General features: G+C 31.3%; 1 protein-coding gene across 7 annotated transcripts in view; it reads right to left on the minus strand.

Moving 5' to 3' along the window:
- LOC131842972 (ras GTPase-activating protein raskol) overlaps nt 1-13,614 on the minus strand; it is a 153,005-nt gene that overhangs the window by 81,548 nt on the left and 57,843 nt on the right. Inside the window, exon 1 of one of the 7 annotated variants that reach the window (XM_059191562.1) lies at nt 4,016-4,146. The exons of 4 other annotated variants lie outside the window; for them this stretch is intronic. The gene's annotated coding sequence lies outside the window, so the exon portion shown is untranslated. Of the gene's footprint in view, nt 1-3,876; nt 3,893-3,931; nt 4,147-13,614 lie in introns of those variants that run through there. 2 more of the 7 variants (XM_059191560.1, XM_059191561.1) reach the window with 2 other exon arrangements.

Genomic DNA, 13,614 nt, shown 5'->3' on the forward strand with positions numbered 1-13,614 from the left:
CTACTTGTTAGGCTATTATATTTATTAAATTAGTGTACTAGATTTTATTCTAGAAGTCTAAAGGTATGTCGCGGCGTCGTCGTCGCTTAAACAATTCTTTAAAAATTTAATCATATCCCAGTTTCATATGATTACACTAAACATATACTACATAAATCATTGACTTATGGTGCCAATTATAGATTCTAGAAATAAAATGTTAATTTTCCAATTAGTGCTACTCAAAAATGTGAATCATCAGTATTTTAATTCGACAGATTTAACCGTCAATTAGTATCGAATTATGTACATACACTGTTCACTGAATTCCTGTGTCAGATAGCACACTAGACATGGACAGTCAGCTTCAAATATAAGCGACAAGTTACTGAATTTCAGAACATGTCAACAAGTTATTATAAGCTATCACTTTATCTCAAAAATCACCAATTAGACAGAATATGTTTCATTATAACACCGGACTTTAATAGATAGATATTTTAACAACAACATTATACTTAAATTTATGACGCATTAGATAGTTTTGACCGTCCTTGACGCTACAATCTATATGAAACTTACTGTACACCACAACAATTAGGTTGCGTGACCACTCCTCCTAATGTCTGATCAAGTCTGAACATCGATCATTGTACACTTTTCAATAGAAACATTATTCGATACCATCGAACAAGTAAATCGGAACGGACACGCGAAAAGTATCATTGCATCATTTAACGTAGGAAATGGCGAATAACAACAATATTCGACAATCGATATGATTACTGTTGTGCATGAAACGGTATTGCATGGTGTTTTTATATAATACACGGTCAGAAAGTTCCACATTTTGTTATATAAGTCAGAAATGTACCAATAATCAACCAATCAACACTATAGTATACTATGGCATTCATGGTCTCCATGATGGCCGTTGATTTATCCCGTCAATATACGTTATTACATTTTAAACGAGGCGCATGGGGAAATATAAAATTTGTTTAAGTGTTAATTTACAAGATTTTTATGTGTAATAGTATGGGTTTCAATATGCTTCGGTAACATTTTCAAATCAATATTATTTAACGACTAGGAGTCAACTATGTACACTAAGTAAATTATGAAAACGAAATTTTAATTTTATAGTCTCGATCTAATGTTACCTGGTATAATTAGGTTATGAGGATAATGGTATTCATATTCAAATATACGGCAGTTAGATAATGTCAGGTGAGATTATGCACTCCAATTTTTTCATACAAATAAATACTAAAAAAACAGCGACAAGTAAACTTATCTAATCATTATAAATCTATGAGCATAGCTGGTATTTGTACAAGTCCAATTAATATTTTAATTTACACACACTGTCAGACACTTTCGCTTTTCTGATATTCTAAGCTGACTGGCGAAGAAATACGTCATGTCTAAAGTAGAGAGATAAGTGTTGCAGTATAAAAAGTTATTTCAGTGTCAGCGATAATGGTACTGCGCTGACTTTCTTATCCTCGAGAGCAAAACAAGAACGCATGTATCACTGATTATCTGAACCTTGAAACCCTTCCTAAATATGCTACCTAATGCTCATTATAGTTTTCAATATTTTGTTGACATGCGTACCTACACTTTCATTCTACATAAACATTGAAAATACGCCAATTTTCAACTCTCTAAGGGAGGAAGTTAAAAAGGAAATTCTTAATGGTATTGGACGTTATTCACATGTGGTTATTCCCTATCTTCTTCGCCAAAATTGGATGAATTCGAAGGTTATATTGTTACCATCAAAGTTTACTTTCGAACAACACCCTTATACTAAACAACTTTGTATTACACGACATGTTATCACGACTGATTGTTGTGAAACAATATACTCACTTGTAGTGGAAAATAGTGAATCCTATATACCTACATGTTTATATGGTAGCAATTTCGGAAATACTATATAAAGTGACGACCTATTCTTTAAAGTTATAACTGCCATCTATAGACATGAATAATAATGCGGACACCATAGAATATTAAATATCAATGCCATAATAATAATAATATTTAATGGCAAGAATTCGGAATACGTCGCCTCGTCGTTTGCCCGTTATATAGACTTGAAATCAGATTCTTATGATGCTCATGGCTGTACTCGTAGGTACTTTGTATTTTATATTAAACTATTAGGTACTATATTTCGTCTTTATATCTCAGACTCTCAGTAATATTATTTATTACATTCATCTATCTCTATATATAAAAATTACCTGTCACAATGTTTGTCCGCGATGGACTCCTAAGCTACTGAACCTATTGCAAACTTAATTTGCACAATATGTGCAATTTGATCCAACTTGAAAGATAGGATAGGATAGCTTACATCTCAATTTATAGTCGCAATATTATTTTATTTAAGAACCTTAGCAACAGCAACGCCTGCTGCGCGTCTGCTAGTGTAATATATTTGTAGTATGTATGTGTGTTTGTTACTAACTTACGTGTATGTGTAAAAAAAATCACTGCTAATATTTAAAATGTGAAAATGAGTTAATTATATCTTAATCCCTAATGGCTAAACCGCCATAAAATGCAGTATTATTAGTATATACATACTTGCGTTAAATATTATGCAGTTTTTATGACATTTGCTGTCGTTATGTAATTTATAAACGTCTACACTGTAAGAACTAGCTTAATTACTTAACAAATACATAAATAATTAGACGCAAAATCAATAAAGATAAAGACTAGACGTTGAACGCTCAGCGTTGACTCCTACGCAGCATATGCTGTGAACGACGGATATACTTGTGATGTATAGTCCTTTTTTGTTTCCGACGTGCGAAGGTTGTAATTACAACATCAATATATTATTCCAGTGAACTCTACTGTCGCAAAAAAAAATAGTATGTTGATAAGTAGTTTAGACAGTATACGCATGGACAACATGTACCATGGAGTCTGAACTACCGACAGATACTTAAATAAGTACTTATTTATATAAATACTTATAAAATATAGAGAAACATCCAGAACTTTTATATTGTAAGGATATGAAGCCATCAATAGAAGATGAGGCTGTGTGGAAAACTAATACTCCAACAAGGTCGACAGCTATATAACAGCAACGTGCGATGGCAAACGGCGTTAACAAACATCAATAAACACAGAGATAGTGACTGACCCGGCCTCATAAAAGGACATTTATCTTCCGTCAAACCCCTATGATTCAATATGTGTACACATATATTTTGAGATGATTGCGAGATAGAATGCTTATCAAAGATTACACATTTACGACCCTAATACTCACATTTTCAATGGACAATACATTGGACTCAATTGGTCGTAATATTGCACTTCCCTGTAGTAGTGAGAGTACTCTGTTGTCATCTGTGTAAATTGAATGAAACTGTACTAAAATATTTTATTCATTAAATAGCATAAACCCTCTAGTCTCTACCTAATTAGTAATATAATTAGATATCTGACTAAGCTTACAACGCACCGCATAAAATATTGTCCCTATTTCCACATGGAGATGGAATTATGCATCTATGGATCCAAATAGTGAATCCATAGGTCATAGAGTGGACATAGAGTACAATTAATGTTGAATAGGGGAATAAAATTTATATACATAATTATCAGATTTTTAATTTAAAGACCTTCGCTCCTTCCTTTCTATTAATAATTTTATTACCTATATACAAAAATATTTAATACTATCTATAAATTCTTTAACCGATCAAACATCTGTTTCCATTCATTTATAATTATTAACCTCACTAGTCAGTACAATGATCCATTACCAAACATGTAGGTACAATTATGTGAAGTTTATTTAACTTAATAGTCATCAGATTAATATAATAGTTCTTGAAACTATTAACTGATTATGATTATCACCTTAACAGAAAGCAAACACTTCTCACAATACACCAATACTCAATAGAAACCTTACTCGTTGCAATTATATTCTTAGAAACAGCTGATTAAATCACAGTACGACACTTTATAACCACTTAATCTGTCGCACTTCACTTACTTTTGTTTCTTCGGCAAAAGCAAAGAGTGCAATATAAGCAAGTCGTGAAAAAGAATACTGTTATTGATATTTGAAAATAGAATACGTAAAACCAATGTGTCGCGGTTCGGAAGCGACAAGCTACACACTGGCGCGACGCGGACTGTCTGCCAGCCAGCCACCGCTACCATTGAGTCAGAGAAAAGTAGGGGCGTCATACTCGCAATTAATGCTCATAATGTGTTATTTACCGTCAATTAACAATTGAAATTTAGATAGCATTGGACGTCTAATAATTTCAAATTTAGAACATTACACTCCTTCCTTCCTTAAAATTAACTTGTTGCAACATTTAATTATTGCAACAAGTTAATTCTTAATTTACTTTAACTAATATTTAGATGTATGAAAATCTATATATATTTTATATATATTTACTTAAGATTATGAAGTTGAGTAAGTGAAATATTTTTAACATCTTTTTCTCATTTTTTTTTAATCTAATAGCTATATTCCACATATTCATTCATTCATAATTTAAGAGCTGTGCTCTTGTCGGTGGAGCTCCCGCCACCTTCCACGATCTTCTATCAGTCCTTTTAGCTGTTGATACGACACGACTACAACTTTTTCTTTAACTTGCTTGATATAGCTGTGTCTTGGTCTTCCCCTTCCTCTCTTTCCATCTATTTTTCCTTCAATAATGTTGTTAATTAGTTCGTCGGGGCCCCAACATTTTTCCCCGCCTATTCTCAATAATATCTATGATCTGTCTCTTTTCGTTAATCCTCTCAAGCACTTCTTCATTCCTTATTTTACTTATTCACGATGTTAAAAGTTCAATATAATAATATTTTACTTTATATATTACAGTACATCATAGCGCCAACCCTATTACTTATTTCAGAGATAATTCATCATCGCTGTATCTACGACTCTGCATTTGATAAATAAAACTAAATATGGAAAAACATGTCTGACACTGCAGCATGACATATACATATGAGCGAGTGAGAATGAGAAGTAAACTTTTCTTTTATTCCTTTTCCCAAAGTTTCTCAAGAAAAAGAAATAAAAGATAAAAACTTAACTATGGTTAAACAGTTACCTAATTAATTAATTTCTATTATTTTCGTTTTTTCTCTTTATAGCTCATTTTCTGAAAACAACGAACAAAACGAAGTTGACGCTTATACACCTTTTACAATAACAGTAAAGCGTTTAGTACATTTGAGACGGTATTTAATATACAAAGAATATAACACGTCAAAAGTATAGCACATCTATAATTACAGGTCATAACCACCCACTTGCAGTATTAGCGGAAAACGGTACAGCTTCGCAAACGTGAATAACTGTAAACAATAAACATCCGTCTCTATATAAACTACACTACTGTACTCAAAATATATTCTAGTCCGGAATATTAGAATTTTAAGATACTTTCTTCTCGAAAACTAAACCCAGCGCGTATATAGTTTTCTTTTTACTCCAAATCCTTATAGATCCCCATCAAAATGTGTTATAATGTATATAAATACCGTAGAAAAACATATGTATTACAATAAAAAGAGAATCCTCAAAGTTATATTTATACTATAATATAATTATAGTGTAATGTATATATAGTTGAAATATTGTTATAGTACAAGATCATCAGAAGCTTTAAAACATTTCGGAACAGCTTACATACACATAATACCACGTTATTGTTTTTTATGTGAAAAATAAGATGTACTAGCGCAATGTAAACATAGCAGATGTTTACATTGCGCTAGTACTGTAATTGTTAAATATAAAATTTATGTTGGATTGCATCAAACACACGATTTTAAAAACAACTTTATTTCATATACAACAAAAATATAAAAACTATGATGATATAAGATAACAAAATGTTGTGACGCGTAGAACTTTTGATATACTTCGAAATAATTTATAGAATAGTATCATTCCCCCCCGACTTCGCACGGGTGCGTTACAAATCATTATCAGTATACAAATCATCATTTTTTATTTTACTTATACATAAAGACAACAATGACAACATTTTAATACTTTGAACTGAGAAGAAAGTGTACGAAAGTCAATTATTAAAAATTTAAATAAAACATAGTTTTAAATTTTCAATGAATACGTACCTACTATCATCTAAAAAACGTTTTAAAGATATAAAACGCGTGCCTCACGTTATTATTTTTTTATTTGACGTATAAATATGTATAGCTGATTATTCAATTAAAAAGTCTTAGTCAACTCGAGCAGACCCAAATAAGTCCAAGTTCTTTGTATGTATGACTAATAAGCCAACCACACTTTGCTCATATTCTGCCTCTACTATAAGTTGTAACTGCATTCAATTTCATTTTGTTTCATAAAAATTAAGGTAATGGCCATATCTATGGTCATGTATATTGCAGAGAATAATAGAAAGCTATTATTTCAAAGCTATCGTTTCATTTCAGCCATATAAAATTAACCACTCTACGCTATGCTACAACTGCATTTCATACAGTTCTATACTACAGAATGCCGGAAAACTTGACAACTCAAGCTGGCAAATTTTCCATTGGAGTAACATCGGAGACGAGTTTTCTCAAGCCTGATTACTACGCGGCACGCGGAATTTCCACGCGGATACGTCATACTTATCAACAACTATCGTATGAATTACCACTTTCTATTACACTAGTTACCTATAGGAATTCTAACTGCAATAAGCGTAATATACATTAATTTTGCATTTCTGTTGTACAAAAATAAACCTTCAGATTATTTTCCAATAATAAATAAGTGATATGTTTTCGTGTAGTTTTTATTTAGTAATTTAACTAAATTACTTTAAAAACTTACACTTGAATGTTGATGCAATAGTGACTAATATCTTTAAACATTCCGTTATCCTCTAACACAAGGAGGACCATTAATACTTCTATGGGCAGCATACTCAAGTATGGTTTGGTGTCGATGATCGATGTAAATGCTTGGCGTTGATATGTCGCTTTCATGAAAGTTCAATAACGTACGTCTGGTCGAACCCGAACACTCCATTTAAGGGACACGTGCATGCTTTCCAGTTTAATCTACTTTGGATACTTTTAGCGAACATTCGGCGACCAGTTTATAATAAAAAATGTAAAATATATCCAAAATAGATATATCAGTATAACAATTTTTTCTTCCTTTTTAAATACTTTACGCATTGCATTCTTACCCAAATTTTCTTATTAAGAAATCAAAATTAGGTAACTGTGTACTGTTAGAATTAGAAAATTATGTAGTTTGTTGTGTCTTAGAATTTCACATTTAAAACCTGGAGATTCATACATTTATTCCATGACGACTATAAAGTATGGTGGTCAAATTTGAATTGCTTTTAATTCAATCTTTAATTATGGTATTTCTAAATATTGCCTTAGTGTACCTTAAAGAAACAAAAACAACATTTTAAGGTAACAACAGCACAAAAATGTCGAAGCTATTAGCTAGTAACAATATTAAATTATTCAAAGTAAACTACAATTGTCAACGACTTACCTAATTATTATTCAGGGCGAACGTCAACATATTCACAGGAATATAGACGATGTGTAAGCAATCGACTACCTTAACTTCCCTATTAGTCCCTCGTTTGTGAGTCACGAAGTCAACTTTTAGGTCGGCCAAATCAAAGGCGTCGCCGTCGAATACAAAACTCAGTAAAACGCCGGAGGTTTTGTTAAATAAATTCTAATAATTAATTTTCATTATTTAATTTAATTTAGATGAAATTATCCTACAAGGACAGTTTAGTAAATAAATTAAACAAAAATAATTATCTATTAAAACCTATTTTTATCTAAAGTGGATAATTTATCCATCCACCGAAGTGAGGCCGGTTGTAGTGTGTGGGATTTTTAACAACTACACGGTGCACCTCCGAGTGGCCATCATGAGAGTCGCGGGGTCGCGTTACCATTCTACCGCCTAATGTTTCACCTATTTATTAATGAGACAGAAATATATCTGTTATAAATTTTGCAACGCTTGTGTTTTTCTATGAAATGGCTACACATTGCATATTAGTATGTGTAGTAAGACTTTAGTAAGACCCTTTCGTTTATGGCAATAACTATACCATTAATAAATTAATGGATATCTTCAACTTTAGGCTCGATTGTATGGCACTACTACTAGTAATTGCTCAATAATTCTTATTTTACCAATAATCGATTTCTATATGAAATGCTTACTATTCAATTTTATTTAACGTACTTACATTTAAGAGTTTACTAAAATAAAATTATACAATATTAATTAATTTTAGTTAATTTAGTTTTGAATTTTATGATAAATGCAGATTTTTGCGTTAAACATCACGCAAAAATCTGCATTTATCAGAAAATTCAAAACTAAATTAACTAAAATTAATTAATATTGTGTAGTTTTATTTTTGAAGTAGCTTTTAATATCGTTGTCCAATTTTTATAAACTTTCTCATTTATAATACAGTAAGATAAATTTCGCTTTAAATACTAATATGATATTATTCATGAAAGTGCTGATATGAATATTACGTAACAAATCTACCACCGTGTATAATAAGTATTTTGTAAAATAAAGAAAGCCTGTAATCTCCTAACAACTCAATCCCATATTAAGATCCATCAGACCGAAAAAGACATCAAGCAAAAGTAAAGTAATTATATTGTACATTAAACAAACATAACATACATACATACGAAGCTTAATTAACATTAATGAAACTTTTTAATACAATACTATTCCTAATTTTCAGTATCATGTCAACCTTGGTAATATTTGCCAGTGTCAGTAGCGATCTGTTTTCCAGAATTTATAAGATTAACTATCACTGCGTCATGAATTATCAAAAATAGGGAAATACAGTTTGTTTCGAATCACATTTGTTAGCAACTGCGTTACATAATCAAGGCGCGTGTCTACGCACGGCAGTTATTAACAGTTACTACATTCCACCATGAAGGTCGTCAACTTTTTGGTATTGTCAGGAAATAAAAAAGATATTATAAAATATGGATATGGATTCTTATGGTAAGACATCTACTACGAAAGTTTATGTCAACTTTCTTATTTCGGCATAAATGCCATATTCTTGGCACGATTATGTATTCATTTGCGGCTAGGTATTTGACATGATCAAATTAATAAATAATCGCAATAAGAAATTCTTAGTACAACTACTGTAAAAATAAAAAATAAACTACTAAGGATCTAATTAATCGTATAATCTTATTGAATAATTTACTACTATCTGACATCGTAGTAGTACAGTAGTATTCTACTATATTAGGCTAGGCCCATTTGTTGATCGTTAATTTTTCATGTGAATTACAATAGAAATTCTATTTGTGAACCAATAAAACAAAAAAGAGGTAACAAATGAAATCACTTCGGCATACATAATTGAAACGTAGTCTGATTCTGAACTCAGTTCCCGAAAAATCTCGAAAACACATAATGATCTCTTCGACCCCAAAAATATGACGGAACAAACTGACAACAACAAGATAAAAACAAAGGTTGTCCAAAATTAGAATTTCGTGTTTGTCAAAATGCACTTCACTATTTTGGACACATCAATCGTCACTATGTTTTGTTAGCGTCAGATCTGGTAGCATCTACTTTCTTTGAAGAAAAACCGGTTTTAATTTTCAACTGACTTTAAATAGGAGAACCATGGCAATTGGACCGATTAGAAATGTTTTTTAGTATCTGGGGACTATTTATAATCGAAAATATACCTACCTTACTCTGTGATTGTACCTACCTACCTAAACCTACTTTAGAGTATGTGTAACGTTATCCATTTGTTTGTCTGTAAAGACCGCAAAGCGTATATTGACACCGGAGATATTCGACTGACGTATCGCAATAAAAAAGAAATAAAAGAATATTTCCATAAATTCTGTAAGTGTAATAGCGAATATGTACTCATTGATGTACGTAACAATAAGAAAATACGACGCGGTGATCTGACAAATCTAGCTAGCCAATTCATTATTATTTTAATATATTTTAATAATTTATAGTTATAAAAACAGGTATAATTTATTTACATTTTTAATATATTTTCCGTTTTTTCTCGCGATGAAGCTGATGAAGGAATTAATATATTTTAAAACAACATGTTACCTACCTTTATTTAGGGATATCCACCTACTTCAGACAAATTCGTTACGTATTCACCGTATTCATTATTTTATTTCACCTGAAATATAATTAGTGTAGTTCACTCTATGGCATATAAATTTATGAAACGGCATCGCGTCATTAAAACAATTTATGAATGCTTTTAAAAACAAGTTGAGAAGACTGAGACGGGCGTCGAAATAAATATGAAAGTTTCGACGGAGAATCAAAAGTTGTACAAGTCAAAATACTAAACGAAGCAGAAGCCCTATAAAGTTTAACATAAATGACCCTCAGGGTAGAATATGTCTAATTATATTTTTAATTTCCAGATTTTGTAACGGAAATTATTTTTAATTTTTTTCCTAACCTCAATCCGGACGCCAACACGTGGGGTTTGTTTTTCGTTCCCGCCACAATCCGTGTCGGTACGAGATACTTAGACACGAAGATCAACCTAGTACGAGATACTAACGTTGATAATCATTACGTTTGGTTATAAGTATCTACCACGTATTTCGTGGTTTCTATTTATAGAATCCGTGTCGCAATGACACGAAGATCACGTTAGTTTATATATCACGTTTGGTACGAGATACCTAATTAATAAATTTCTTTACGAGAACTTAAACGAAGATATCATTTAGTACGAGATACTAACGTTGATAATCTACTTTGTTCACGTTTGGTACGAGATACCTATATACGGAACAAAGAATCGTAAGTACCTACCATGTATTTCGTAGTTTCTATTTATACTATCCGTGTCAGTACGAGATACTTAGACACGAAGATCGACGTTAGTATGAGATACCAACGTTTATAGTCTACTTTATCATTTTTTGGTACAGATACCTCATGTACAGAACAAAGAATTGTGAGAACCTACCACGTATTTTGTTGCTATTTATAGAAGTAAAGTCACGAGACACAATGATACCAATGACAAAACTGAATATTGTAGGAGATATATGTACTGGGACAAAAACATTTATATTTTTATTTATCTCTTTACAAAAGTAATGTGCCTTTTAGAACCAACCATATGGTTTTGGCAATGATTATGAGAAAGAATGAATATTTTTGGATGGAAAATATGAAGATGTAAACATGAAGAAAAACAAAAATCTCTTATAATAGCATGCCCAATACTAAATATGTATTTAACAATTTTAAATGAGATGTTACAAAACTAAGCTATAACTAGACAAGTTCTTTCGACCTAATTAAAAATCAGGTGCTGAGAACATTCTATTATTTAAATATCGCTTTTAATGAGAGGAACCATCATCTTATTAAAAAGAAGGGTGATTTATACCATTGTATTTTTTATAAGGATAACATGTATATCCTAGGAGTAAGAATTACTACACATAAAGAAACTACAATGACCAATCGACAAACTGGCAAGCTGTACACCTTTTCGACAATTTAATAAATATATATATATATATATCTTTCATATGGGCGGTCACTAACTAGTGATCCAGTCATACTAGCAGTGAGTGAGGATATTGTATATGTCAACCAATACTTGACAACTCTAATAAATAATATGTCAGTAAGTGAAAAGAAAACTCACACTGCTATAATTTTCTCAATCTAGAGGCTGTAACACAATGTAAACATGAAGTCAATGAATTAAATTCCTCAATGGAAAATTTTGGTTCAACCTAAATTTCAAGCCTCTTAACAAATTTGTTAAAGTAAAATATTTCAAGAATATACTTCAATTCACAGTATTTGTAGTTGCTTACCTTCAGAGGCATGGCCACCTGTCAACAATATATCTTGATGACTATATGTGTATAGGATGTACCTATAAGAAAGGTTTAGCCAATAGACATGTCACCCTCCTTATTTTCTTATGTTTGGGTCTCATTGTTAATTCTGAAAAAGTATGTTAACTTAGAGAGACTCTTGGATTTATTATTTATCCACACCATTATAAAAATGTATTGATATTAAAATGTTAACCAAAATTGAAAATCTGAGACTGTTAAATAAGAGCTTTTGTGGTATCAGCCTGTCCAGCTATATCTCTTATGATAGGACACTTAAAGAGCAATGAAAAGCGCCCTATTACACCGCAATGATAAGTATAATGATGAAAGTGTTAGAGGACTATGATCTTATACCGAACAGCAGTTAACAATTAGAATTACGCTGCCTAGTTTGGGCGTCAATGGTTTGCAAAACTGTAATGTATTATCAAAAATTGATAACACTACTACTATCGCATGTGTTTAACTAAATGGGCAGTGTTCAATACTCAAACTTGAACGACATCACTATAGACATGTGGAGTTGGTGTGAAAACATAAATATAAATATTTATGCATCATACATTAAGTCAAAAGAAAATGTTGTTGCTGATGAATCCTGTTACACAAATATGGACACAGAATGGGAAATTAATGACGCATTCCAATGAATAAGAAGTCAATTTGAAACCTCACATATTGATTTATTGTGATGGGTATGTTTCATGGAAGGAAAATCCATCTACCTTGTAATATGGATGGTTCAACACAAAATTGGATAAACCTGCTGTGAGACTTAACTCTGCCGTAACTAAAATGACTAGTAATAAAAACGTCATACTATATTGTCAACTTACCCTGACAACGAACGACAACTATAGGTTTGCCAGAGAGTTCATTAAACATCAATAGCATCTGTATCAACAGGTATAATGAAACAGTATTATACTACTTTTATGCCAGTTTTGTTAACACAAACATAATCAAGGATCAATTATTTGGCTCCATCCCTTTCAATAATCTTTACTGAAAACTTTGAGAGTGGAATTGGTTATAACACATGGTAGGATCAGAAGAATCAAATGGTTCAGACATGTATATAGATTGAAATCATAATATATAATAATACATAATCACTATAACGATACAGAGGAAGCATCATAGATTATACCTTGAAGTACTCTGCAAAAATTTAACAACTGTTATTATACATAATAAAACTTGAGTATATATTAATACATATTTCGTTGAATTGATAGACATCAAAAAACAAACAGTTTTAGAACTTCCATGTTAACATCAAGAACCAAATATAATTTCAAGCATACAAGGAGCAATACCTCATAATCATATCAAAAGTTTTACCATCGGACATTAGCATACCATTAGTAGATGCATCAAATGCACTCTGGAGGATAGTGGAATTGATATTGTAAGTACACATCCCGCCACCTCGTCGGTGAATAAAGCGGGCGTATCTCTTGACATGATAAGGAAAACAGCTGATTGGTCAGGAAAATTCTATAATTTGCCAACTAAAAATAGTTGTAATACACAATTTTTGGAATTCGATTAGTATTGAATAACATTACAATTGAAAAAGTCTGATTAGAATTATATTAACATTAGAATTTTCTTTTTTTTTTTTAGTTCTTATGAACAATTAATCTCTAATTACATTATTTTGAAAAATAATTCTGATTATTA

The sequence above is a fragment of the Achroia grisella genome, unplaced genomic scaffold (assembly GCF_030625045.1).
Source record: "Achroia grisella isolate CSIRO2021 unplaced genomic scaffold, CSIRO_AGI_Agris_v1 utg2671, whole genome shotgun sequence".
NCBI classification, from domain to species: domain Eukaryota; kingdom Metazoa; phylum Arthropoda; class Insecta; order Lepidoptera; family Pyralidae; genus Achroia; species Achroia grisella.